Source organism: Hesperophylax consimilis, chromosome 21 (genome assembly GCF_061612785.1).
Source record: "Hesperophylax consimilis isolate HC1 chromosome 21, BYU_Hcon_1.0, whole genome shotgun sequence".
Lineage (NCBI taxonomy): Eukaryota > Metazoa > Arthropoda > Insecta > Trichoptera > Limnephilidae > Hesperophylax > Hesperophylax consimilis.
The window spans coordinates 16,469,827-16,488,951 of record NC_142856.1 but is presented as its reverse complement, the minus strand read 5'-3'; the positions used below and the strand labels follow the sequence as shown (position 1 = coordinate 16,488,951).

Here is a 19,125-nt window from a genome sequence, read left to right as displayed (position 1 = left end):
ATCAAGCTAAAGTAATTTACTAAACCTATTTCACTTTAGTAACTTAAGTTTATGTGTTACTTCCCAAAGTATTTAGCTAAATTTAACTAAACATCTAGTTTGGTTAAATGTTTTGTTCATATAGCAAAACTGAGGTTGGAATATCTAAATTTGGTATTTTTACATAACAATTAGTTGCTTTGCACAAACTTAGGCAAAGTGCAACAAAACTTTAGTTAAAATCTCCCGAACTTTGGTAGATCATTTTATCGTCGCTAACGGTCGACGCGCAGGTGTTTATTTACGCAGTTCTCAGATCGCCACAATGTCGCCACAGTTCGGCGTTCCCACCATACGTGAATTGACGTTCGTTGCGCGCGTTGCGAATTTATTTTTGAATTGAATTGAATTTATGTTAACCGCTGTTCCTAGTTCCTAGTGATAATGGCAGACAAAACCGTGGAGGATTATTTAATTTCTTGGAATCTGGAGGCTTACATAGAAACATTTAAAGGTGAGTTTTCTTTTTTCATTTTTTTATTGATTTAGAATTTAGATCATGGAACTATGATATTATATATTATGATAATATCCATTCTATTTGATTTAGAAACTGGCACCTTCATTATTCCATGACTCAAGTACCTACGCAATAGATTTAGAAGATTTGTATTTATTATGTACCTAGTTTGAAGAGTGCGTGTTGACGCTACAACCAAGATTGTGTCAGGAGTCATGACACAAGTTACAGAGAGTGGTATATAAAAAAAATAATAATTGGATCACTTGTATAGCGCCGTTTTTGTGCAAAATCACCTCAAGCGCGCCTTTATTTCTTTGTTTGTTTCCGCCAGTATTATTTTGTATTAAACGAATGTTGTTTGAAACTGTAGTATTTTCTAAGTTACAATTTTACCCTAGCCAGAAACTAAATCATAGCAGGTTATATTTAATTTTAATAAATGTGTATTGCAAATTATTAATTCGGACATAACATTTTGAACATTGAATTCTGTTGTTTTTTTTTTGGGAGGGATATTTTTTTTAAATACAGTGTGACCACCCATTGTTAATGTTTACATTTGAAATTTTCATATAAATGAAACAATTTCATTATTAAAACTATTTTATCTCCGCTTGATTCATGATACAGGGTGTTCGGTATCTGCTGTTGTATAAATATACATTTTTTTTAATGAATAATTTTCATTCCTTTGAAAAATAAATTTTTATTTTGTTGTTTTGAAATTTTTTGTATTATCTCGTCGTTTTTTTTCTTTATTTCAGACTCAAGCCATAGACTCGAAAACACTCCTGATAATATATCAAGATGATATTAAAGAATTGATTCCGACTGTAGGGCACCGGGCACTGCCTACAGCACACATTAATGCGCTCAAGGATGTTATTAATCCACCTGTCATAAGTGTAAGTTTTTAAAAGCAGTAATGATGACATATTGTATACCTAGGCCTTTTTTGGCTAACCATTTGGAAATAGTTGTACCGGACGCGATTTTGATACAAAAATAATAGTATTTAAAATAATAATTCATGTAATTAATGAATAAATCGACTGCCGGGGGGGTCAAGCAATTCCAAAGGGATAAAAACAAAGCTTGACCCCTTCACCCTTTCTTTCCCCTTTGTGTACATACCCGCTTTTTTTTCAGATTGAAGATATACCTTCAACTTCCAAACAAACAACGCCCATATATTATCAACACGATGACTTCCTTGTAAATGACATTTCCTTGTTGGAAAATAAAAACAAATCACAAAGAATAACGCAAGAAGCTTTTGAAGAGCAAATTTCGAATGTAAGTTAAATAATTTTAGTAAGTTTCAGATACCTAAGTAACTTAGGTTAATTGTTTTATACATTCCGATATATGTATTTTAGTAGTGGCAGCGTAGAATAGCCATCCTGTGACTGATATTATGATGATTATAGAAGTGGTTATTAGTTATGTAATCAATATGCAATTTAATTTTGTTTTCCAGGACTTACGCAATCATCTCCTATCAATCAATGAAGGGCAAGCACTTTTAATGCAGTTTGAGTCAAAGGGTCTGTTGGACAATTCTGCCAGACTGTGCAGTACTATTATAAGTAAGGAATTGCAGGGTAATCCAGATAGATCCATTACAAGCAAGAGATTTTATGAATTTGCTTTTCAAATCACCAAAGTCTTTAATAAAGAAAGCGCAGCTGTATATTTCACCCCATATGTGTGTTTTGGGCCTACCCAAAAAATTGCTGCTAAAGGTAAATTACTAGACACATACAGGCAGCGCCAAAAAGAATTTGCCAAATCAGGACACAAACATCTTTTACTATATTTAAAAAAAATTATAATAAAAAATGATAATATAAATGTGTGTATGATCAAACGTGTTTTCTTTTTTGAGGCTTTGCTGGTAGCTGGAAACAATATTTTGAGAGACGATTCTTAACAAAATAACTTTTATATGAATGAGGTTTTTAATATGTACTTTCTAGTCTTACAAAACATAATATTTATTTATTTAGGTTTCATCTCTCAAAAGGGTTGTAATAAACTACCTGCAACTCAAAGTATTTAACCCATGATTCTGAATTATGGGTATAATCCTTCGAGTTGATGGTGGTTACATTTACACCCTGTATTGTTTTCAGCTAAACTGCAAAGCTGCACTTCCTATTTAATTTAGATAATCTAACCAACAAGCTAAGCTACAGTACCTAAAGCTAGCTAGCAGTAGAGAGCTAAAACACCTATATCGGTAGGGCTATTCCAACCGAAGTTTAGTTAATCAACCTAAGCATTTTGTAATATTAACTAAATAATAAGGTTACTACATCTAAACAGTTAAGTTTTTCTAACCGAACACTACAAAATGGTTTAGGTATGTAATTTTTAGTTTAGGTAACACAACTAAACACAAAGCTGTCTCAGCCGATTAGTTTAGCTAGAATACCTGAATCGTTAAGCTGTCATAAATACAGTTTAGGTAACACAACTAAACACAAAGCTGTCTCAACCGATTAGTTAAGCTAGAATATCTGAATCGTTAAGCTGTCATAAATACAGTTTAGGTAACACAACTAAACACAAAGCTGTCTCAGCCGATTAGTTTAGCTAGAATACCTGAATCGTTAAGCTGTCATAAATACAGTTTAGGTAACACAACTAAACACAAAGCTGTCTCAACCGATTAGTTTAGCTAGAATATCTGAATCGTTAAGCTGTCATAAATACAGTTTAGGTAACACAACTAAACACAGAAAGCTGTCTCAACCGATTAGTTTAGCTAGAATATCTGAATCGTTAAGCTGTCATAAATAAACTGCTGTTTAGCAAACAGTAGCTAAAAGTTCGGCAGTCACCACAGCAACTAAACTGTTTAGTAGATAATTACTGAAAATTTGGTAAATCGTACCTAAACATTTCTTTCAGTGTACACCGGAGCCGACAAGAATATCGGACAGTCAAGTACTCACCTCAGTTGAATTTGGACCTGTGCGCACAATGGACGACGAAATTGTTGTGTTGTGGTGGTATCTTAATAGAAGGCAAAATAAAAGAAAACATTGGGTGCATCCTATTTTACGGGAAAGATTTTCACTTGGAACATTTGAAACATTAATATGTGAACTTAGAAGTGACGAATCAAAGTTCTTCAATTATTTTCGAATGACAGCAACCACTTTTGACAATTTACTGGGACGACTTTCAATAGGAGTACGAGATACAAGTTTCAGAGAATGTATTTGCCCAGAACAAAGATTAGCCATATGTCTAAGGTAAGATAATTTTATGCACTAGTTCTGAATGAATGAATGAATGTTTGCTATGTGTTTGTTTGATGAGTGTGAATATATATAATATGTGTGTGTAAGTGTATTTGATAATAATTATGATAATTAAAAATGCAAATAACTTATTTAAGTATTTATTTGTACTCAAACTCAAAGCTTTATAAAAATTCTTCAAACTTAAAACCCTTCAAAATCTAAGTATTCTTGGGAGTCTTGGGAATTTCTGGAATGATTACTAGATACTGTTGGCGAAGCTGGAAACGGATTGGAGGACGAAGGTGAAGTTGATGGTATAGGTGTTGTTGCCTGTTGATACGTAGAGTATCCAGAGTGGTGTTGATATTGCGTAGGTGTTGCATGTTGATTGACGCTTGTGTAGTATTGTCCAGTCATCTGATTAGAATCACGCCAATTCCTACTTTTAATTTTTTGCAACATTGTCAGGACGCTAGCTTGAAATTCTAAAGTCTCTTCGATATTTAAAGTGTTCAAGATTGGTATAATGCCTTTGAAAAAAGACAGATGATGGTTTTCCTTTTCTGGCTTTATTCTGGAGTCCAAAAACTTTAACATCTTGTCATTTACCTCTTTATTATCAATTTTTCTTTTATTTTTAATTAAAGGTGAACGAAACTCTGATTCCATGCTTACTTCAGTCTCGGTTCTTGCTTTTTTTGAAACTGACTCATGAGGTGGTCGAGGTTCGGAGACTTTTTTTAAAAACATTAATTGCTCGTGATATAAATAATTTCGTGTCTGTTTGGCCGAAGATCCAGATTTAGACTCATCTTTTTGTTTCTTTACTGTCTTAAGCCACGAATCACGTATATTGTTCCATTTTGTTGAAACCAGTTTTCCTGAAATCATTAAAAAATATCATAATAGAATAGAATAGAATTTGTTTATTGGTAACGTATAAAGTAATAATGTAGTAACAAAAGATTTTTTTTTTTCAGATATTTAGCTTCAGGATGTTCATTCAAAGAAATACATTACTCATACAGAGTAGGCGTTTCGACAATAAGTAAAATAATAAAAGAAATGAGCCACGTCATTTGGGAAAATCTTAAGACAGATTTCCTTAAGCTGCCTGATACTGAGAGAGAATGGGAGGACATCGCTTCAGGATTCGAAAGAAAAGCCAACTTTCCTCACTGTGTTGGAGCAGTAGATGGCAAACATATTAGAATTTTGAAACCAGCCAAGAGTGGTTCTATGTTCTTTAATTACAAGGAATATTATTCTTTTGTATTAATGGCAGTTGTTGATTCAGAGTACCGATTTATTTTTATTAGTGTGGGCTCATATGGCAAGGAATGCGATTCTACTATATTAAAGGATAGTACATTTTGGCAAAAGATCAATGATGGTACTTTAAATGTACCAAAGCCTAGACCGCTTCATGAAAACTTGCACGAGAAATTACCGTTTATACTAGTTGGCGATGAAGGCTTTGCTTTAACACCTAATCTCCTACGTCCGTATGGAGGTACACATTTGAATACTGATAAAAAGATTTTTAACTATAGATTAAGTCGAGCAAGAAGGTATGTTGAGTGCGCTTTTGGTATTCTGGCAAATAAGTGGCGAATACTCCATCGAGCTATAGAACTGAACGTAGACACAGCAATTCAAGTAATTAAAGCTTGTACAGTCTTACATAATTTTGTTAGAGAAAAAGACGGTATAAATTTTGAAAATTACCAAAATATAGAACATAGACAAGAACAAGAAACGACACCTGTGAATCGAAATGGGTCGAGTCGAGGTGGCCCTAATGCCAACGCTATACGGACAGCATTTACTGATTATTTTGTTTCGGATATTGGTTCCGTTCAGTGGCAGGCAGCAGCTATAAAATAATATTTGTGAATACAACATTTTATCAATAAAGCATTAAAAAACTCACCGTTTTGTTTTCTTTCTTTTTCTTCCAGTTCATCGAAGTCTGGTTTCAGTATTAAACATACTTCACGCCATGCTGCTAACTTTAAGTTTTTGTCTTTATAGACGTCTTCGGTCTTATCTCACAGAACAGGTCTCTCTTGGACAAGCGTAATTAAAGTTTCGGTTTGAATTTCCATGATACTCGTCTACTTTGGACAAAAATAGCACAACAAAGGGAGCACGAGCAGGGCGAACACGTCTACTTTCTTCAAAAAATGCGAGCATATGACGCGAGGGGAGCCTAGAGCGCGGGCGGGGCGAGCGGGGACAGCCGGATACCGGCACAAACTCGTTCACATTACTCCGGTCCGGTGGTTCTACCGGCACTTTCGCAGTGACAAAACGCTCGGTAAAAATGCCGGGCTCGGCAAAAATGCCGGACCCGGGATAATGTGAACAGCTACATATAAATTGTACAGCCACTAGCCCTTCCGGCAGTTTTACCGGCCTGGCAGATCTGCCGGTCCGGCATAGTGGGAACCAGGCCACACTCCACGGTTTCTATGACAGTCCAGAACGTCCACAAGCAATACCATTAGGATTTTCTATACTCCACTCTTTCTCGTAATTTTCTCTCCATCTTGTTTTTTTAAATATTATTTTAACAAATCTGATCTCGCTTATTGAGGCAAATATTGAAAATTCTTTTCAGTAGCTCCTTTAAATATTTATTTAATTTTATTTATACTCGTACGTAGGTGTACATCTATCCGATTTAAAAAGCAGAAAATCAGTTTGTATGTTCTATTGAAAAAACGTGAGTTCTGACGTCATGACGTCTTTTTGACGTCATGAGCGTCGATTTTCGACTTGCGAATTAGACACGTGTCCATGAACGCGATTATATCTCAGAGATTAACTATCGGATCCGAGTGAGCTACTTAGCTTAAACACTTGTTACAAACATCTTCATATTAAACATCTGAAAAAGGCTGTGAATTTGGAAAGTTTGAAAATTTCTAGATTTTCTTAAAATGTCGCGATATAAGGTCAACCAAAATTACAAAAATTGGGCACGAAAGTGTAGAGCACAAAATTACAAAAGAGAATAACGCCGGGACCGAACCCAAAACCCTTACATGCCTACCAACAGAAAATAAATACGAGTAGTTTGGATAAACCAACCACGCAAAGGCAATTTAAAACCAAACAATATATTTTTAATACATTTTTCACGGGACCTAGACTATACACGGTTGACGTTTTCACGAAAATAACTTTGCCAGTTTCCGACAAAGCCTATCTACAATTTTTATTTATCATTAATTCGGCGTTTAACTGGGTTTAGCAATTACTTGACCCACTTAAGATTAAATAAACTAACTCATTAGCACTGATTATTATTTGCTCGTTCATTAACTACTTGATTACCCGGCAATTTATTTTGTTTACTCTCGTTATTTTGTTTATTGCGTGTCAAGGCTTAAAACAACAATTTGACATCAATTTCTGGAATCCTATTAATTTAATGTATTGTGTTTTATGCATTTTCCTATATTCTGATCATTATAACATTAAAAAAATACATATGGATGAAGAATTAGTGAACTTACGGGTTTTAAAGAAAATATAGGTAGATACTGAATTTAGTGAAATAACAAGTACATACCAAGTAATGATCCATAGTATGTCTAATATCTTTCATCCTTCAGGGCATATGTCAACTTTGGGGATGCTGTGTGGAGGGTTTTATTAGAAACAGGAAGGAGATGAATTTCTGGGTAGGAAAAAATGGATGTGACGGACGTTCGAATCGAGAGAGTCCGGCTGGAGTGGTCAAAGATTTCCCTAAACCACTGATAGTAGGTATATATCAATCTGATTTTTTTTTGTGCGTTAGTTCTGCGTAAAATCTGGTTCAATGAACTCAAATTTGTTTTAATTGAACTGGAACTGTTTGCTTGGAAAATTCAGACAAGCGATAAATATACCAGTAATATAATATTTTGACGGAAAATTTATTTTAAATACCATTTTGAAAACTACGTATTTCAATTAAATAATATTTATTTGTGCGAGTCAAGTTTTGAGCACGGTATACTAAACCAAGGATCTTACCTGCTCGCCCATTGAGGTCGTCATGTTAACTATTTTTTTTATGACGCAAAATCGCGTAGAGAGCATCCAACACACGAAAGTGCTGAGGGATAAAAATAAATTGACAAATTATAGTATCGTCAATGATCAAGTCTTGAAAATTATATTATTACTTGAAAAAAAGACGCGGGCGAAGCCGGGTACGATATCTAGTTGTAAAAATGTATAAAAATGTTTTATGTAATAAGTTATTAAAAATCGCTAACTTAACCTTTGCATAACGGCAATCAAAATAAATATCCCATAAAGTGGATGTACCGCCCCCCGTAATAATTCCACGCCAATATTTACATTCGCACGCAAATGTTTCAAGGGTTTTATATTCGTCTCCCGGCCGCGGGACGGTTAAATTTGCTCAATTAAAATATTTGAAAGGTCGACGAAAACCTAGCGAGGGCATTGCTTGGATTAATGAACTGTAAAGGATGAAAGACCCCATTTTTTTCACAGTTACTCCATATTGGGGGTCCTGACGAAATTCTTTTTTCTCAGGTCCTATGCCATCTATGAGAATGCTATGTGGAGAATCTGTTCGAGGGAAAGAAATGAGTTAACATAAGTCTTGGGTATGGTCTGCTGCTGAGAACTCCATTATTTTCTCCATTTTGTTTTTAAACCTACGTCGTTGATAATAGAAAGAAGTTAAACGAAGCCATCAGCGGCACGCCTACGTTAAGTTTTTTTCTGTTATCGCATCATGTACTCACGTTATTTGTGAAAATTGACGACCCGTCAGCCCATTACGTCCATTGTAAAATTCCTTGCCAATTGACGGATGTTTCAAAGCTCCATATCTCAAGATGAAGTTGTGTGAACTGAAAAAAGTTGCGTTTACTCAAAAATTCCAGAAATGTGATTGATAAGTTTGGTTGCTTCATTAAAAAAAACAGTTTTTCTACTTTGTAATTAAGATAATTATAACATCCACGGTGTCCGAAAACTCGTAATGCAAGCTGGAAACTGGTGAATCATAAATTCAAAAAAATTTCAATCTTAACATTTCGATTTTTTATTTTTAACTATTTCCGGCAACTAAAGGGTTAATACTTGCCGGATCTACGCTTTGACGCACACAAACTTGAAATACACCAAACTGCTGATATTAACCCCCTAGCGACCGATTTTTTTGTAGTTCTATGTAAAAACTTTTGAAGCCGTGTTTGACGTTTGACGAATTACATATAAAATTATGTTGCCGCTTATGTTAACGCCATAAAAAAACGTTCTAAAAAATTCTAATTCCGGATCGATTTACTCGAAAACAAAAAAAAATAAACCTACGAAATCGATTAACATTCACTAGTTTTCCGCTTGTAGGTACCTACCACGAGAAGAGATACTTTTGTGTTTCTTCTCTTTCAGTTACAGTTTCTCGAAGAACCAGGTTCTTACCTTTCCCTTTTTACAAGTTTCTACCTACTATGTACATATTTACCTCACTATTTAAAAAATAACACATCCTCATTTTTTTAATTATTAGCGCATTTGTTTACATGGGCCCTGATTTACGGGTGGGTACTGAATATTAAGTGTTTTTTGTATCTTAAATGGGGTAAATTTAACCCCCGTTGAGTCGCATACGGGTTGCATAACTTATGATCATACGTGGGGTATTTTTTCAGCACCATGTTTAACGAAGCGTATTTTGACGCGTGCCTTGAAAGAATAACAACAATAATTCAGGTTATATTAATTTATTTATACGTGGATACATACAAATGATATCAATGGGGGCTTTGCTTTGAAAAGAGATATTAAAACCCTTTATTATTGCTCTATTGGTGGCTGTATTTTATGAATAGGGGAACATTGCAGTGTCGTTTCCTGCTTTAAGAAGTGGGAAAAGGGGATGGGTGGTTTTCAGATGTTTTTTAAATGAAGATCAGTGAAGGTCTCAGAATAAAACTGTAGTTTTGTATAAAAAACCAACCCACAGACAACCTTCTTTATTATATGCATTTCTCCGTGACGTACGATATCTGAGAACTTCTTTTAAATTGTCATATACTTATTTTGAAACAACTAACCATCACGCTATTTCTCTATAGAGGTGGGCAATGAGGATAGAACGCCACAAAACTTCACCTTTGCACACTTTTCACATCCATTCATCTTCTGTTGCATTCTGTTATGTTATTCAGACTCTTGACTTGACCTGAATAAAATACTGGATGAAATGATATCTTCTTCGGGCGTCCCCGACTTCTTCTACAATTCACTTCCGTGTCATATATCCTCCTTACACATCTTTCATTGAGAAAATATATGGTGATATTCAAAAGAGTATTGAAATTTTAAATACGGCTACCCTGTGAGTTTATTTATTGACAGGGCTGTATTTTACAACCCAGAACGAGATGGGAATTCCCTTCTGCCTTTTCACAGTCGAATAATGTAACAAAGTGTATTTATTTCATCCAATCGGGGATGAAACCTACCCTAAAGCAGGTACCCTTGAAACACTACCCTTAAATAACTAACATACCCACCTTGAAAGAAAACCTTACACTTCTGCTTTCTCATGCACGAAATAAATTTACAAAAAATACCCTCTGATGTTATCACTGTTACGTTGACTTTCAAACGTTACAATTGATTTTTTTTTCATTATTTAGGCCCCCTTTTATTTTTATACAGAATAAATTAAGCAATAAAATTGTTGTAAGTGTCTTTAAAATATGGACCCCATGTCATTTTATATTAGGTTATTCAAGGTTTATTTTTAATGTAATAAAATGAGAATGAGTCATGCATGTTGAACAGCGGTTTTTTTACCCTATATTTTGATCAGTGTTCCTCTCTGTGGATTCAGGCATGGCGGGTGACACGTCCACGCGTGCCCTACAATTGTAGAAGGTTGTCGTTCGACGCTTTAGGACGGTTCGATTTTGCTCTTTCGTTTCCGCTCTACACGGTATCCCCAGAGATGACGTTTACGTAAAATCAGATCTTAGAAGCTTTAAAAACAATTCTGGGGTATCTTTCTTTGTTTTTCAATGCTGTTTTCTTCTTCTTTCAACGCCTTTCGTCTTTCAAAGCCTTTCGCCTTTCAATAACTTTCACCTTTTAATATCTTTCGTTTTTCACCGTCTTTCGTTTGACTTTTAGTGCCTTTCATCTTTAAACGCCTTTTTTCTTTCAAAGCCTTGCGCCTTTCAATAACTTTCACCTTTTAATATCTTTCGTCTTTCACCGTCTTTCGTTTGACTTTTAGTGCCTTTCATCTTTTAACGCCTTTTTTCTTTCAAAGCCTTCCGCCTTTCAATATCATTCGTCTTTCAACCACTTTCGTCTTTCAACCACTTTCGTCTTTCAACCTCTTTTCTGCTTTTGCAGTTTAGCGGGTGTTTATAATGAAGAATAAAAATAAATACTTTCGTCTTTCACCGTCTTTTGTTGTTCAAAACCTTTCGTCTTTCAGTGCCTATCGTCTTTTAACGCCTTTCAATATGTTTCATCTTTCAACCACTTTTGTCTTTCACCTTTTCTTTCGCCTTTGGTCGTTCAAAGCGTTTTCGTCATTTCTTCTTTCGACGCCTACTCATATATGGTTAATACTGCTTTTAGTCGACCCTTCTACATTAAATTCAATTTTTCGTTCATTAACAGTTACAAAATTGATTTTCAAGAAGTTATCTCAGTCACCGTATAAGAGAAAACTAATTGTTGAAAATAATGATACAATGTCTTCCTAGCTGTAAGCAGTAAGTATGGAAGGCGCGGAGTAACTAATTACATGATGAGGTTAATACGACCTACGTAATTGTATTTACCAGGTAAACAACTCTCTCTGTTCTGTCGATGTTAAAATAATATGGACTAAATTAATGTGGAATAGCGATACTTGCCTCGGTTATTACAACTTATAATGTATGCTTATTAAAGGAAATTATTTGGTGTTTATGCTTTTAAATTCGGTATAATTTCCAACTCAACAAATAGGAAGGCTTATTGCCTGGTGGCAACATTCCCCAAATGAGAAAGCCATTGTACCATTGGATCCGGGAAGTTTTCTCCTCTAGTTCCTCGGAGCATATTCTATCAAAATACCGGTAGAACAAGGAGGACAGTATTCTCACCTGATCAATCCGTATGGAAATCTATCAAACGGATCGCCCGTTTTGCCTTAGATTGATCTATTGTTAGTAAGGTTTTTTCCCACAATGAAGGGTGTTTTTGGGACTTTAGGAAGGTATCTAGACCAAAGATGGTGACCAGAGATGAAATTTTTGTGCAGTATCACTAAAAATGAGTGTTTGCAAAAAGTCTAAACTCTTCAATCTGCAGAATGGCGCCCAAATTCTAATCGCGATCGAATATTTTAGAAACTACGCTGGTAGACTCATCCACATTCTAGCTATATTATACGTAGGTACTTACTACACCTAGTCTGGTCTCTTAGGACAGAGTTTACGTAAATAACCTAATGATCCCACGTAATCGATTCCTGAATACTCGCCCCGCAAATTACTCGTTCAATACAATATTGTGTCTGGTGGTATAGTTCCATTGTAACCTCTCTCTCTCTTTCTCACAAGTGACGAAACATGTCAGAAAGAGAGGTTTATACAGAGCTCTCGGTAGCAGGACCACACCATACGACGTAGGCAAGGTGCGGAGGAAATAAATGACGTTTTTTTAGTATAAATTCAAGTAGGTACTTAAAAAATACTGGGTGCGGCTTAATAATATTATGTTATAGGTGTTGTTATCAGAAATGTATTAACGTTTTTAATTAAATGAAGGTGCTCGTTTAGTAAGGTGGAGTAATCAATAAATATTATAAATCACATGTTTATGGTTTACTACGTACATATTCCCAAATGACCAAATCGTTTATCTGTACTATGGCAGAAAAAAAATCAGTTATTTCGAAATCAAACAGCCCAATGACATCAACATTTTTTAATCCAAATATGATCAGGAAGTCCTCCAAGGAACGTGCTGTTATACCCTGTGTATACAAGGTGTCCGGAAGAAAGTACCTACACATACTAGGGAGGTGATAATGTAAAAAATACATTTAAATTTTTTTCCAAATTACAACGTTTTAAGGTAGTTTGCAGGTAAAATAGTACCGTATTTGTACGGAATAATATTTTTGTATGGCAAAAACAATGGAGTTTCAAAAAAAGTAATTTTCTTTTTTACTTCTACCATCATGTAGAATCACCTCCCGAAGTTAGCGCACTTGCGGACACTCTGTATTGTCCTCCGCGCTAGATTCTAACCGATGATGATTTGAAAGGAATTTTTGTAGAGGCGAATTTAATTCACCAAACTAACCATCACGCCGTTTCTCGCAGGGTTAGGCAGAAAGGACGGACCGCCAAACAACTCGGTCTTGGCACACACTTCTTTCCTCATTCGCGTTCGTACATCGTCTCATACATACTCTTCTATTATTCTGACTGATTGTGCCATGTCTTCCTCAGGCGTCCCCGACTTCTGCTAACTTTAGTTAGTTAGAATTTAAGTTTCAGTTTAGTGGAAGACTATATTATTTATTTATTCACATATATTAATTTATTTTAAACATTTATTGACATTTGATTTTGATAGGTACATATTTGTATTTGCTAGTACTTTACCAGCGTCACTAGGCTATGTCAGTTGTTAGAATAAATAAACACAAAACAAGAACAATAATGTTTTAATGAATCTTACAAGTCTGCATAAAATATAATTATAATTTCTTTAAAAATACATAAGTTGCGCTTAAATCGCTTAAATAAATATAAAAACATATGTACACGTAAACATTCTGAATATGTATTAAAAAGAAATACACGTTAACATTATGAATACATTTTAAAAATTATATGCTCGTAAACATTCTGAATATGTATTAAAAATATGTTCACGAAAACATTCTGAATATGTATTACAAATATGTACATGTAAACATTCTGAATATGTATTAAAATATGTACATGTAAACATTCTGAATATGTGTTAAATATAAGTACATGTAAACATTCTGAATATATATTTAAAATGTGTACATGTAAACATTCTGAATATGAATTTAAATTTAAAAAAATAATACAAAAATTCAAAAATTTACAAGAAATTATTTTATCTAGGCAATAAATTAAAACACCTTCAATGTATTGAAAAGGTACGTTCCTAAAAAGTACCTATAATCGTTTACAGTTAGTTGAGTTCGAAGGTGTCAAAAACCTAAGTTATAAAATTGATTTCTTTCCGTCTTTAAATCATTATCATAAAAATTAGCGATTTCATTTGTAATATCATATTTTGAGTATCGAAAGCAGTGGCGGCCGATGTAAAAAAATATTTGGGGGTTTACCAATTAGTCACAACAATAAGTCAGACAATAAATTTTATATAAGGTACATACCTATTTCTAAAGAAGCTCTATTCTGCTCTCCGTTTTCTTAACGAAAACCCCTATGACCGTCTTGTTGAAATGTGGACACTGAACAAAATGTATGATTATACCATTACTCAACATTCCCCTTTTACATTTTTCAAAAAACTTCCTTACAATTCGAAACCTTCTCAGCTCTGGAGACTTCTCCCCAGACATAGCATCACTGCGAGACAACGATGCTTGACAACAACTAATCACTCATCTCATAATGATTTGTTACATCTTGTATCGAGGAAAGTTGTAAGCGGAAAAAACAGTAGATGTTAAATTGAAGATACACTATCGAAAACAATACCACTTATACTCTTCCCGTTTAACATGCTACTGAACAAACCGTTCCTTCCGATGTGGTGGTAAAATTAAGAACGCCGTCCGCGATGTACTAATATTAGGAAAGAATCGTATGTACCTGCACTCTCGACTGTTCACAGATTCTGTTAAAAATTAGTAAAATTCTGGATCACAATTGACAACGAACTGCGACGAACATAGGCACAGTCGCTCTGCAAGTTACGCACGCTTAGTACCTACATATCATAAAAGATGTGTGATGTTGTAACCGAACCTAACGTACTGCGTATATGGCTAATATGTCAGAAATATTGTTGGTTGTTCGGGAGCACTTATGAACTGGCCGCTACTGATCAAAACGCAGAGCAAAATTATCATTGAATTGAGCAATTCAAACCATCTTATCGCTTTGATCCCAATTAGCTCCACAAAGTTATTTACGAATAAGTAGGTGTTCATGTATATTATCATGTTCACATCATGATACATAGTACGCCATTCAAATATGAAATGAAAGTAAACATAAAACTTTTGATATATCCACCTGGCAACCTAAAATGTCTGACGTATACTTTTGGGCCGTTGAATTGGTGTGTGTCATGCAAAGCAATAAAAGACTGATACCTGGCAATTACCGGGGGTCAGGGGTACAGAACCTTATCGGAAAGTACCTAATTACGTTTTAATGGCTGCGGTGTACGTACATAGGTACTTAGGAATTAACATTTAATAGATCATAACATTCAAAGCGTTATAAAAGGGTGATAAAGTCACTGTAGCGGAAAGGTCTACCTATTTTACTGAGAATCAGTGTGTTGTGGTTGCGGTTTCAGAACATAGACCATTTTGACGGCCTACGTGGTCGTAGGCTAAATCTCTCGATTAGCAATCCGCAAATAAATTTTGTTTATTTAATTTGACATAATAATTTTTAAAAAAATAATACTTTGTGTTTGCGGCTCATTACAGAGAGGAAGATACTTTCAGTATCGCCCTGGTGTAAGACCACGATTCATAATTGAAACGTTGCTTGAAATGGCTTTAACCATGTTTGGTGACCAGACACTGTGACGCATGCACTTACCATGTAAAACCGTCGCGACGCATCTAAAAATGGCAGGTTAATTTGTAGGTTAAAATTTTGCAATTTTCCAAATCACGTATATATGTTTACTTACATAAAAAAGTACATGCACCATTTTTAAATAAGCACAAATTTAGTTAAACCGGACTATCAACTAAATCATTTAGAATTTTTTATAGACATACCAAGTCAGTGAAAATTCTTCTGTCTGACAATTTGAGCATATTCATATAATTTAACAGAGTGTTGTTGAGAGTTAAACATAATTGCTGGAATACCCATTTTTAAATTTATAAAACGTAAGAATTTGTTTTGTATTCTTTCAACAGCTTGTACATGTATATTGTAATGTGGGTTCCCGACAGGAGAATTGTACTCAAGTTGACATCTTACATTGGCAAAATATAATAATTTAATACACTTTATATTGTTAAAATTTCTGGTTACCCTAGTTATAAATCCCAACATTTTTAAACCCTTATTAGAGATTTCTGTTATGTGGTTAACAAATGCAAGATTTGATTGAAAAATGATGCCTAAGTCTTTGATTTGTGTTAATGTCTCAAGAGCATTGTTAATTTTAGTAACTCTATTTAGTAAACTAACTCCAATGATGAATGTCGGCTTATAATAATTAATTACTTTGCCTTTTCGTAGTTCCTAACATAATTTAGCCCTCACTTTTAGCAATTAATACTTGTATGTAATCTATAGATATGTACTGAGTTTTCATTGTGTAGATATACTGTGCTTTTCCCGTGTCAAGGAACTATTAGAGCTGAAGTAGGAAAATATAGATTCTCTTTGAATGATAACACCGATTTCATCAGAGAATACAGCGCGCTTGCATGCCAGAAGCTTCGATTTTGTTTTATTAGGAGGGTAGCTGCTTTATTACCTTCACACGCCAAGCCTCCGGCCTGTAAGGGTTGAACGTCACGATTCAAAATTCACTAGAAAATCAACTCGATAGAGAACAGTATATCGATCTGTTTAATTCATATCAGTGAATCAATGTTATAATAATAATAATAATAACATGGCATTTATATAGCGCAGTTTAGTGTCATTTCACTTCAAGTGCGCTTAACTACTCGTATAACAAACTTTAGAAAAAATGGTAATTCAGTATTAGTGGTTCTTAAAATTATTCCTACAGTGTGCCTTACCCAATACAGATCTAATATTATAACACTAAATACACTGTTTATACAAAGTGATGACAAAACTTAGAATAACAATAACAGCAGGACAGGACAAAATACGAATATTAAAACTAATAATATAAAACAGGAGGCAGTTTGTGCTCAGAAATGAGAATTTTCTGAGCAGACACTTTAAAAGGTACAATAAGGAGACAACCTAAACCAAACTATTACCGGAAGTTTTAGAATATGGCTTATTATAAAATATTGAAAAGTAGTTAAAATTTATAAATGGATTTTTTAAATAATTTTGTTTTTAAACCGGTTTAAATTCAGCCAAATTCTGGAGATTAGTAAGAGCTGAGGGAAGTCTATTCCAGATGAGAGGGCCTGTTACACTAAAAGAACGATCATAGTATGTAATCCGATTCTCCGCGCAGCGGAATTATTTATTTTCATTAAATTTTGAATCATTCGAAATAATTATGTACTGGAATTTATTTTGATTTTCAATTTTAAATATGACTACAACATTATGGCCGTAATGTTTGTCAGCTAAACACTATTTTTTATAGAGGACCACTGAAATGTTGGCTCTTTGATAATAATGTTATATTTGGATGTCGGTGAAACAACCTGCCCTTAGTGATCTGAATAAATGAGTGATGAATTATTGTTTTAGCTCTCTTTTCCATTTTCTGCCACAAATCGTATTGTGAACGTTTTAGAATACAACGGTTTATTTATTTACCATATTTAGAATTGATTCTTTCGCGTCACCGAAATTAATAGATTCTTCCGGTCCTTCACGTCACGTTTCTAAACACAAGTACTTATGTTATAAAATTTAATCAGTTTTTTAAGTTGAATTATTATTATTTATTGGGTAATTTGTATAGCGCCGCTTTTGTGAGATATCACCTTAGGGGCGCTTTACAGTTGATGCAGGAATTACGAAAAATATAAATATTACAAAAATAAAGTGAAGTTAAGTTAAGTGAAATGAAGTATAGGAACAGGTGACACGAAGTTAGAAGATGGAGACTTATTGAAATTCAAGTTATTTATTCTCTGTTGTTTGTTTCCTTCCGATATTGCGTTTTATTTCGGATATCGTGATTACCTACAATTTTCCTTTTCGTGTAAGGGGGTGATTTAAAGTTATTGGAAATATTTGTATCTTAAACGGTACGAAGGTGACTGCCATCCATCTAGTCCAAGGATTCTCAAAATGGGTATTAATATCCCCCCGGGGTGGCAGTAAGAGGGCGGCGGTGAAATAAGAAGGCAATGACAAATTTTGGCCATTTAATACCGGTCAGCCACCAGTCGATGGCTGAGTTGACATCGCGTTTTAGTCCCACCCAGGCTTAGAGTGTTCAATTCCTCTGGTTAGGTCCTCCATCACAACACAAGCAATATTTTCCGCTTGCTGTGGTGGCAGTAGGAGATTTTCTAATATTGTCAAGTTATTCGTAAACCGGGAATTTTTGTCTTTCTTTTAACAAAAAAATAATAAAGATTTCCCCTACGATTATGTTTGGAGATATTATGATCACGATCAAATCAATTAACCGTTTATATAACACATATCTTGATTTGATTTTTTTAAAGTTCAACCCGGCGTTAGTGAGGGGAGGAAATCTGACGCCGTTGATGAGGTGCAAGGAAAAAAATTGTATTGCTAATTTATTAAGAATCTATTAAAATTATTGGTAGTCCCAATAAAACCGGGATTGCAGGCCTTTCGAATGAATTCACATGTTTTCTGATAAAATTTTAGTACATTTCGAATACATTATTGGTAAGAATTGGGAATTTGACACAGAATAGAAAAGAACACAAGATATACCAATTGGGCGTGTCTCTTGATCCTGCGTTAAGGAAAAAAATCGCTAAGTTATCATAAGTTTGGGAAGCTCTGATCCAGGCAAAGAACATTATTTATATCGAAACTTCTCACGGGTAGTAAGCACAGAACACAAATCATTCTTCAGCCAAGTTTAAAGGTCAGAGATCACCCCTTCACGATCTGCCATAGCACATTGTTCCATCGGACCGGCGCAAATCAAAACTGAGCCGCTCACGCATAATCGGGCCCTGTCCTGACAGTCGTACCGAGTCGCTCAATACGGCCCTGTCCAAATATAAAAATTCAATATCCAATGCAGGGGCGGCTTTCCCCTTAAGTCAATTGGTCATTGTCCCTCAAAAATTATAAGACAACAATATTTCGTATAAAATAGTACCCTTTAAACCTTATCACCCTTTAAATATTACCTTTTATGAACCTCCAAATTTATATAACGTCAACACTTCATATATTTTTTTTGTAGAAATGAGATATCTGAGGCGTTTGATTGTAACTTTGCATGACCGTGTTA

At 34.6% G+C, this 19,125-nt stretch overlaps 1 long non-coding RNA gene across 1 annotated transcript; it reads left to right on the top strand.

Annotated features, from left to right (window-relative positions):
- Positions 1–1,307: 1,307 nt before the first annotated feature.
- Positions 1,308–2,290, top strand: LOC149413667 (uncharacterized). The gene is made up of 3 exons (XR_016304206.1): positions 1,308–1,407; positions 1,652–1,798; positions 1,983–2,290. It is a non-coding gene; the product is annotated as an uncharacterized LOC149413667 (long non-coding RNA).
- The last annotated feature ends 16,835 nt before the right edge of the window (positions 2,291–19,125 follow it).